This window comes from Bubalus kerabau, chromosome 13 (genome assembly GCF_029407905.1).
Source record: "Bubalus kerabau isolate K-KA32 ecotype Philippines breed swamp buffalo chromosome 13, PCC_UOA_SB_1v2, whole genome shotgun sequence".
Taxonomy (NCBI): Eukaryota; Metazoa; Chordata; class Mammalia; order Artiodactyla; family Bovidae; genus Bubalus; species Bubalus kerabau.
This window is the reverse complement of record NC_073636.1, coordinates 66,371,947-66,381,888: the sequence shown is the minus strand read 5'-3', so window position 1 is coordinate 66,381,888 and position 9,942 is coordinate 66,371,947. Positions and strand designations below refer to the sequence as shown.

General features: G+C 45.2%; 1 protein-coding gene across 9 annotated transcripts in view; it reads left to right on the top strand.

The window, feature by feature from the left end:
* Nucleotides 1–6,152: 6,152 nt before the first annotated feature.
* NDRG3 (NDRG family member 3) overlaps nt 6,153–9,942 on the top strand; it is a 62,367-nt gene continuing 58,577 nt past the window's right edge. For 5 of the 9 annotated variants that reach the window (XM_055544967.1, XM_055544971.1, XM_055544969.1 and 2 more), the window contains exons 1-2: nt 6,153–6,275; nt 7,191–7,282. The gene's annotated coding sequence lies outside the window, so the exon portion shown is untranslated. The other 4 variants (XM_055544968.1, XM_055544966.1, XM_055544965.1 and 1 more) reach the window with 3 other exon arrangements.

Genomic DNA, 9,942 nt, shown 5'->3' with positions numbered 1-9,942 from the left:
TAAAATCTGAGCATTCTATATGCATACACACCACAACTTGAGATTGCCTCTTTTCTTTTTTTTCATTATAGATGAGGAACTCAGGCATGGAGGGGCTTAATAATCCAACCAAGAACATAGATAGGAGTGGAGGGTCATCTAGAACCCATGTAGCATTCAGTAAATGTTAACTAACACAATAATTAGTAAAAGGCTGTGCCCAGGTACTACTAATTTTTTCTCCCCCCAAATTTGGTTCAGGAATTGTACTAGGTGAATGTTATAGATAGTTGGAGCCTTAGAGATGTTTGGTAATATTCTTCCTTTTTCCCTACTTTAGTTAACAAGTATCTTGCTTTTAATCAGTGATATTTAACACTAAAGAAATAATAGGTTATATTATAAACTCCTTCAAGGAAGGGGATATATCGTGTACATTTTGATTGCTTAATGTAATCGTCTGGGAAAATCTACTCAGGTTGCACTCAGAGGAGATGGTGTGACTGGTGGCTGTAGTAGAGGTGATATAATGGAGGACTGGGAATTAGGAACCCTGTTTTGGATTCTAGTTTGGGGTATTGTTTTTGTTTTTGTTTTGAGTATAGTGGATTTACAATGTTGTGTTAGTTTCTGCAGTACAGCACAGGGAATCAGATATATATGTGTGCATGTATATATATGTATACACAAACACATACTCAGGTTCTTTGCCCATATAGGTCATTACATAGTATTGAAGAGTTCCCTGTGCTATATCTGGTTCTTAAGTTACTGGTTCATTCACCAAAAACTTTCTAAGCCTGTCCTGATGCCAGGCACAGTGCTCAATGCCATGTGACCTTGGGTACCGCTCTAGGCCCATGTCAAAGGAGGAGGCCTTGCTGTGTAAAGAGTTCTTAGGGGCTCCATAAGGGTGTAACTCGGCAGAAGGGGAGAAGCCAGCCAGACACAGCTCTCAACACCCCTCCCTCTGAGCAGTTCTGGTTAAAGGTTCTCCAAGGAGACTCCGAAGCAAGAAAACTGCAGTACTTTCCTCTTAACTGAGGGGGAATATGCCCCAGGACCCTAGTGGATGCTTGAAACTGCAGATAGTATGCCTTGTAATTGCGAAGTTTTTCCCTATATTTACTTACCTACAATAAAGTTTAACTTATAAATTAGGCACATTAAGAGATTAACAACAACAATAATAAAATAGAGCAATTGTAACTATATACTGTAATAAAACTTGGGTAATTGTCTCACTCTCAAGATACTGTATTGTCTTGTACTTACGTTCCTCAGAGATGATGTGAGATGAAAATAGTGCCTATGTGATGAAGTGAGGCATTGTGACATAGCTTTAGGCTACTATTGACTTTCTGACTGTACATCAGAAGGAGGATCATTGAGACATTACAGTGTCCACGGTTGGATGTCTGAGTAGATGATTTTGGGGATCCACAAGATATAGTTGAAGGTGGTTTTGCTGAAAGCTTTTGGGAAAACATTGTAATCGGAGTTGTCGCTTTAACTCACTGTGTTGCTGCAGCAATTGTAATCCTTTGGTGATCGTGAGTAGTTGCTTTGATGCTTCTTTTCATCTGAGGTCATATTCCATATATTTGAAATTGTGAAATTTGAAACATTTTGGCAAATTTCAATAGTGTCCATGTTGCTGATTCTGCTTCAGTTGCTTTGCCTTCCTCTTTCTCAGTAGATGGCTCCACAGGTTTGTCCAGTAACTCCGTTGTTAACACTTCTCAGTGCCCTTCAGTATGTTCTTCCACTTCCTCATCAAGCGTGTTTGCAGATCCTCTGGCACCAACTTGTCTTGTTATGTGAATGAGTTTCCTGACTTCTCCATCGAACCTCAGTAACCTTTAAAATCATTCACGACTTCATAAGTTCTTCCAGCAGGCATTAAGAGTGTGGTTTTAATTCACTTACTGCACCTCCGATGAACGTTATTCACTGGCAGTAGTAATGATTTCAAGCACTGCATTGTGTCCAGATTAAAATCTGCATTAATTGCTGACCATATGTTGTCAGATATCAGGCAGGTGTATGTGGCCTTGACCAACTGATGGCTTGTCAAGTGGCTGAAGCATTGAGGTTGTGTTTGGAGATAAAAGTACAACTTTGACATTTTCAAAGCAAACAGATTCAGGATGACCAGGTACATTGTCTATTAGTAATAGGATTTTAAATTCCAACCCTTCCTTTTCCAAATATTTTTCATTTCTGGTCTGAAGCATTGGTAGAACCATTCCATAAACAAGATAGCTGTCACCTAGATTATGTTGTCAGAATACAAGCAGATAATTCTTGGTTTTGTTTTTGAAAACCTGTTGGGTCTTTGCTCTGTATACAACTCCTGCCTTCAACATATGCTCTGTAGCATTGCCAGTAACACCAGAGTTAATCTGCTTTTCCAGGTTTTATGATCTAGTGCTTCCTTTGCACTTTTATGACGGTAGATTTGTTGCAAGTTCTTGTGCCTGACACACAATGAGGCCAAACAAACTCAAACACAAGTTTGGAGCAGAGAAAGATTTATCAAAAGGGCCAAGCAAGGAGATTGGGTGGCTTGTGATTAAAAAACTAGAGCTTCCTGGATGGCATTTGGTTCTGTTGGGACTCTTCTTCCAGAAGAGCCCAGTTTCATCATATGAAGACTTGCTTTGGATGGTATCCTTTCCGTCCTCTTCAATCAAATTCTTCACCTCTGATGGAAATGTGGCAACAGCTTCTGAAGCCAAATCTGGCCTCTGTATCCTGACACCAAATTAATTCTCAGGGACAGGTTTTGGTGAAATAGGAAAGAATAGCTTTATTGCTTTGCCAGGCAAAGGGGATCAGTGGGCTAATGCCCTCAAAACGGTGTGTCCCAACCTGGAGCAGGTAGTAAGAAGTTTCATAGTAATGATTCAAAGAGGACGTGATCAAGTAGCTCATGGATAATCTGATTAGTTGGTGGTGAAGTGGAAGTCAACATCGTCAACCTGGTTCCAACTGGTCTGGGATTTCTCCCATCTGGTGGGGATTTCTGCAAAATAGCTCAAAAGATATTGAGACCTGCCCCAAGGCTGCTCTATTGTTTCTCTAGACCGTTCCTTGCTTCTGCATCCCCTCCCTTCTCTAATTGTTACTTAGTCATTGAGTTTTGTCCAACTGTTTGCAACCCCATGGACTGCAGTGTGCCAGGCTTCCCTGTCCATCTCCATTCCCGGAGCTTGCTCAAGCTCATGTCCATTGAGTCAGTGATTCCATCCAACCATCTCGTTCTCTGTCGTCCCCTTCTCCTCCTGCCTTCAGTCTTTCCCAGTATCAGGGTCTTTCCCAATGAGTCAGCTCTTTGCATCAGGTTAGCCAAAGCATTGGAGCTTCAGCTTCAGCATCAGTCCTTCCAATGAATATTTAGGATTGAATGGTTGGATCTTGCAGTCCAAGATGGAGAAATTGGAGAAGAGTTCTCCAACACCACAGTTCAAAAGCATCAATGTTTCAGCACTCAGCCATCTTTATGGTCCAACTCTCACATCGGTACATGACTACTGGAAAAACCATAGCTTTGACTATATGGACCTTTGTCTCTACTTAGCAACAGTTTGAACCTACCTTTGCAACTCCGGGAAGGTCATGGAATGAATGAGGCCTATTTCTTGTAATCAAGAAATGGGAGGGGGGAGTCCCTGGTGGTCCAGTGATTAGGACTTGGTAGTCCTCATGCCAGGTCTGCTGGGTTCATTTCCTGGTCGGGGAACTAAGATCTCTGCATCCCAGCAAGCTGTGAGGTGCACCCAAAGCAACAACAACAAAGAAATGTGGGACAAAGAAAGGCTTTTGTTCCCAGGAACCCCCCACAGGGTCCTGCTTGGTATCATTTCTTCGTTGGCAGACACAGTCTCCCCAGTAATTTTTCTACTTTTCAGTCCAAACTGTTGCTGAATCTGTGTAATCATCCCTTAGGTCAGTGTCAGTTGCTCAGTTGTGTCCAGGTCTTTGTGATCCCACAGACTGTACCCTGCCAGGCTCCTCTCTCCACGGAGTTCACCAGGCAGGAATAGTGGATAGCCATTCCCTTCTCTGGGTGATCTTCCTGACCTAGAGGTCAGACCCAGGTCTCTTGCATTGCAGGCAGATTCTTTACCATCTGAGCCACCAGGGAAGCCCCCAACCATCCCTTACTTTCAGTAAATGGCTTGGTGTCACTCTTCAGCGGATCCCTTGCTGAAGTCTTTGTAATGGCTTGGAACCAAGCAGGAGCCACTGGGGCCCTCCTGCATACCAAAGCTCTTCAACATCCCATTTCTTGTCTAGAAAGAGGCTTTGGTCTCCTAGGCCTCCTCTTGAGTTCCAAAGAGCAATGCGGAAAGAAAAGAAAAGCAACCAGGAAACAATAGTTCAGTGATAAAAGAGCCCTTGTTCCTCCTTAAGGGATATACAGAACCATCTGAGTTGTTATAAAGAAACTAAGACCTACCCCCCACCCCAGCCCCACCCAGGTGGAAGATGGTGATTGCATGAGGACAGCAGTATACCCCAGACTGACTGGAACCAGAGAGTTGAAACATCACCCTGTTACCTTACCACCAATCAATCAGAAGAAAGTTATGCATCCTGCAGCCCTCACCCCAAAATTTGCCTTTAAAATTCCTTCCCTGAAAGCCATGGGGGAGTTTGGGTCTTTTGAGCCCAGGTTGATTGATCCTTGCTTGGCCCTGTAATCAATCTTTCTCTGCTCCAAAGTCCAACATTTTGGTTTGTTTGGCCTCACTGACAGTGGGACACATGAACTTCAGTTTAACAATAGATTCAGTGCTTTCTGGGGCAACACGTCAATCAGAATATGTATTTTGTTTGTGTCTTTCATAAATTTTAATGCCTTTTCATTTTTAAAAAAGTTTACATTGAAGTATAGTTTATTACTATAAAAGCAAAGCCATCATTTTGCTGACAAAAGTCCGTATAGTCCAAGCTACGGTTTTTCCAGTAGTCACGTACGGATGTGCGAGTTGGACCGTGAAGAAGGCTGAGTGTGGAATAATTGATACCTTTGAACTGTGATGCTGGAGAAGACTTTTGAGAGTCCCTTGGACTGCAAAGAGATCCAACCAGTCAACCCTAAGGGAAATCAACCCTGAATATTCATTGGAAGGACTGGTACTGAAGCTGATGCTCCAGTACTCTGGCCACCTGATGTGAAGAGTCGACTCACTGGGAAAGATCCTGATCCTGGGAAAGATTGAAGGCAAAAGAAGAGGGTGGCAGAGAATGAGATGGCTAGATATTATCACTGACTCAATGGACATGAATTTGAGCAAACTCCATAAGGTAGTGAAGGACAGGTAAACCTGGTGTGCTGCAGCCCCTGGGGTCACAAGAGTTGGACAGACTTAGTGACTGAAAAACAACGAATAGTTTATTAACAAGGCTGTGATAGTTTCAGGGGTATTTCATTCTTAACTAAGCACCCTTTATGCACTGTGGCCCTAACTTTAGCAGTTTGAAGTGTGACTTAAAAGCTAGTACAATTTTTTTTTCCTGCAATTTTACAGAAAATTCAATTAAAAAAATTATTTATTTAGCTGCACCAGGTTTCGGTTGCAACATCTGCAATCTAATTCACCAACCAGGGATCAAACTCAGGACCTTTGCGTTGAGAGCTCAGACTCTTAGCCACTGGACCACCAGGGGAAGTCCCTCACAGAAAACTCATTCTTACCATAGAGCTTAGCAACCTCAGCATACCTGTTTTTTTCCTTACTAATTTGAGAATTTTCACCCTTTATGGCTTCTCTGGCTTCTCCACATCACTAGCAATACCACTTTTGGACTTTGGGGCCATTATCAAGAAAAGTAAGAGTTACTTGAAACAAACACTTCCGTATCCAGACAATCGATCTGATGACAGAGACTAGAAGACTAAGGGCGCAAGCAGCATATACCGCGTGGGTATGTTGGACAAAGGACTGATTCACTTACCCTAATGGGAGGGAGCAAAACCAGAGATTTCAACACATTACTCAGAACAGTACAGCAAATAAAAACGTATGAATTATTTTCCATTCATTACTTTCAGACTAGAGCTAGCCAAGGGAAGCTAAAACCACAAACAATGAGAGAAAAATCACTGTATGCCGAAGATGGCGCCAACTCAACCATCGTCTCCATAATTCCCCAGCCGGGCAGGCACAGTGCGCATGCGCTGCCTGGCGGCCTCAGCGCGCCTGCGCGGCCGCACAGCCTTCCCCGCCCAACTCCCGCCGCCGCCGCCGCCGCTGCTGCGCTGACGGCGGTTGCCGGAGCTTCAGGTGAGTGTGAGCGCCTCAGCCTGGTTGACGGGGGGCGCGCCGTGCTGCCTGTGGGGTCGTCGTTCCCTTTGCCTTCTTCCCCGCCTCACCACCCCAGCGCGCCGGGGCTTGGGTGAGCGCTGCCAGCCTCCTCCAGGGGTTCGGGCGCCCTCCGCTCTCGTCGCCTGGGGACCCGGAGCAGCCCGGCCTCTTTCGGCCGCTACTCACCTGGGCGGCGGGGCTCACGGCGAACCCTCTGGCGATGGCGTGCAGGCGGCCGCGGCCGAGCCTCTGGGTGCCCAGCACCTCAGCCTCGTACCCACCGCAGGCGCGACCCCCTTTCCCGCTCCTGCTCTGCAGTCGGCGGAGCTCGGTGGGCCTCGGGGTCGGACGTTCGTCTACCCCGTCTGCCCGGGAGCCGGGTAGTGGGGTGGGGAACCTGGAAGATGCGCCGAGAGCTCGCCTTGCACCTGTGGGGTCCTGGTGCAGTCAAGAGTACCCTCTGGCTGTACCCCGCGGCGACCATGCGAGGGAGCGGCTTCTTAGCCCCGGGTTACAGATGAGGAAACTGAGGCACCGAGCTGTGAGGCTCCCTGCCCAAGGTCACGCGCCAGAAGAGAGGCTGGAGTGGCTCTTGAACTCAGGGTCGGGGGCTCTCAGGCTAGTGCGGTTTTGTCCCTTTGGAAAAAAAATCTGAAATACACTAGCATCTCCCGAGATTATTCAACGTCATAAAAGTAGGCTACAAAAACAGCATTTTCTTGTTGATGAAGTACAATTGAGGTGTTAACTGTAATAATGGTAATAGCATTGTTATTAAGAGCTCACGTTCACCCAGTGCTTGCAAGTGTGCCAGGCATCTTCGTAAACATTTTAAGATTATCTCAGTACCTCAGCGCTTCACCATCAGATGCGTCCTCTTTCCTTTTCATGCAGCTTTTTTCCTGCAGAGCTGGCCTCTCTGTCACAGGTAAACTGGGAGCCTCCTGGTTTAGGAGCAGGGACGGTGGCTTACTGGCAGAACAGAGGTAAGCCTTGTCTTGGATCTATATTTTGCCCCCAGAGGATATTATTAGTCTTCCTTTTCTGGCTGCCAGGAGGTCAAGACTGATAGAGCTGGGCCAGTTGGATTTGGAGGTGAAAGAACAAATCTGGCGAGCACTCCCCTTATCCTGGGGCTTTCTGGCTCTATTCCAGTGCTGGGCTTGAACCTCTCATTTAAGATGAAGTAAAAAGAGAAAGAGATCCTTGACAAAGTAGTGTTGAATATAAGAAGCCTCACCGATTTAAAGTTCCCAAAGGAACAGCTGTAAAAATATGGGAATGTTTCTTCCCCAATAAATAGCTCAAACTGTCTTTCCCCGCCCCCAATCCTTAGCAAATTCTCCTGCGTTCTTCAAAGCTCCATTAACTTACCACCTTTTCTGTGAAGCCTTCCTTGCTTGATTTTCCCAATTAGAATTATATGAACACACATACATGCGTGCGTGCGCGCTTGTGTGTGTGTGTGTGTGTGTAGGTAGATAGGTAGGTAGGGTAGAGGCTTCAGTCTTATTCTTAGGACTATTAGCCCGTTGAGGTCAGGGAGCATCTTTGCAGCCCCAAGTGCTTGGCTCACAGTAGGCCCTGGGAAAGAATCAGTGAATTTCCACAGTTCCTTTGTATTACTCAGAGTGATGTTTTCCTGCTGCCCTTCTGTTCCTTCATTCTGCCCTTCAATTTCTTTTCGCTGGCTTTCTCTTTAGATTCAACTACTGGTCATCACTGACCACTCAGAGGTCTCTAGTCCACCCTCTTGTGTCTGAAAATTTGCAGAAAAAGGTCCTAAGTCAAGAAGCCTGTTTATCCCCAAGAGTGGAATTGGTATATGTCGCTTAAGTGTACAGGGCAATTTTTATTTGCATGTTGCCCAAAGGGAGCCTCAGGCTTATAGGTTTTTAGTCTGTCCCTAAATACATGTAGGAGAGGGAACTGGCAACACACTCCAGTATACTTGCCGGGAGAATCCCATGGACAGAGGAGTCTGGAGGGTTAGAGTTCATGCGGTTATAAAGAGTTGGACACGACTGAGTGACTAGCACAAATACATGTAAGTTTCAGTTTTACCTTCTTTTGCCTTATGTGGCTGACTGCCCCAGTGTTATCAGAGTAGTCACAATTTTTACTATATATCTTCATAGTACTTATAACAATAAATATTCAAAGGGCCGTTTGGGAGGCAGTAGACGGTTGCATAGGCTTTCTATATAAATAATTAATTTAAAAGATTTTTTCCCAAATAATCTGCAAATAGATTGAGCTGTTACGCATAAAGAATGGTACTGGGTATGGTGTAAGATTCTCATAGTTCTTGTTCAAAGAGCTTACTAGCTAACTAGGAAATACTATTTTCTAACTGTAACTCAAGTCTAAAAAATCACCGTAATAGCAGTATATGCAAAGCAATGTGTATAATGGTATACTCAAATATAACGGAATACGATATTCCAGTGTGGGACAGTTCATAAAATTATACATTGCCCAGGGCTGAAAGGAAGCATCAAGTCATTGAGTCCAGCTGTGCTGCCTTTGTAGACGTCTTCCTGAGAAGGGAACTTGTCCGAGGCCAGGGTTACAGAACTGGTGCTTCAGCTTGAATGTAGACTTTTTATCCACTAAAAGTTTATCAGTATTTCAGTGAATTCATCCTTGTATGTGTGCTTAGTCTCTCAGTTGTGTCCACTCTTTGCAACCCCATGGACTGTGGTCCGCCAGGCTCCTCTGTCCATGGGGATTCTCCAGGCAAGAATACTGGAGTGGGTTGCCATGCCCTCCTCCAGAGGATCTTCCCAACCCAGAGACTGAACCCAGGTCTCCCACATTTGCAGACGGATTCTTTACTGTCTGAGCCACCAGGGAAGCCCAACTCTTAATATTTGTGAAACAGGGGTGAGGAAGGGGTGAAAGAAATACAATTCACATCTTCAGGGAGCTTGTGGTCTGTTGGGAAAGAGTTAAAGAACCCGTCTCTAACGTTGGAGACAGTGCATACCTAATTGTTAAATTATGTGCTAGAGGGACTAGGTATGTCAAGAGGGATCAGTATGAGCTTTGACACAGAGAGCACTTTGGGGAGGATTGAGGGCCTTTCTGGGCTCTGACAGATTGGTACGGTCAGAATTAATCAACAGGACAAGGAACGCATTTTCAAGTAGGATGGTAGGTGGCTCACATGGTAAAGAATCTGCCTGCAATGGGAAAGACCTAGATTTGGTCCCTGGGTTGGGAAGATGCCCTGGAGATGGGAATGGCAATCCACTCCAGTGTTCTTGCCTGGAGAATTCCATGGACAGAGGAGGCTGTTGGGCTACAGTCCATGAGATTGCAAAGAGCTGGACACGACTAAGCGCCTAACACTTAAGACCAAAGCACGGTTGCCACTCCTGACAATAAAATATTTAAGAGACAATAAAAAAAAAACCGGCTTGACCAGGGTGACTTGCTTGTGTTCAGTGGTTGTCAACCATTAGTGTGTATAAGAATTACCTGAAGTTTATTAAGACAGATTGTGGGGGCCCCACCCCCAGAATTTCTGATTCAGTAGGTCTGGGGTGGGGCCTGAGAATTTGTATTTCTAACAAGTTCCCAGATGCTGCTGATGCTCCTGATTCAGGGACAGCACTTTGAGAACTTGGGCTGGATTAGAAGG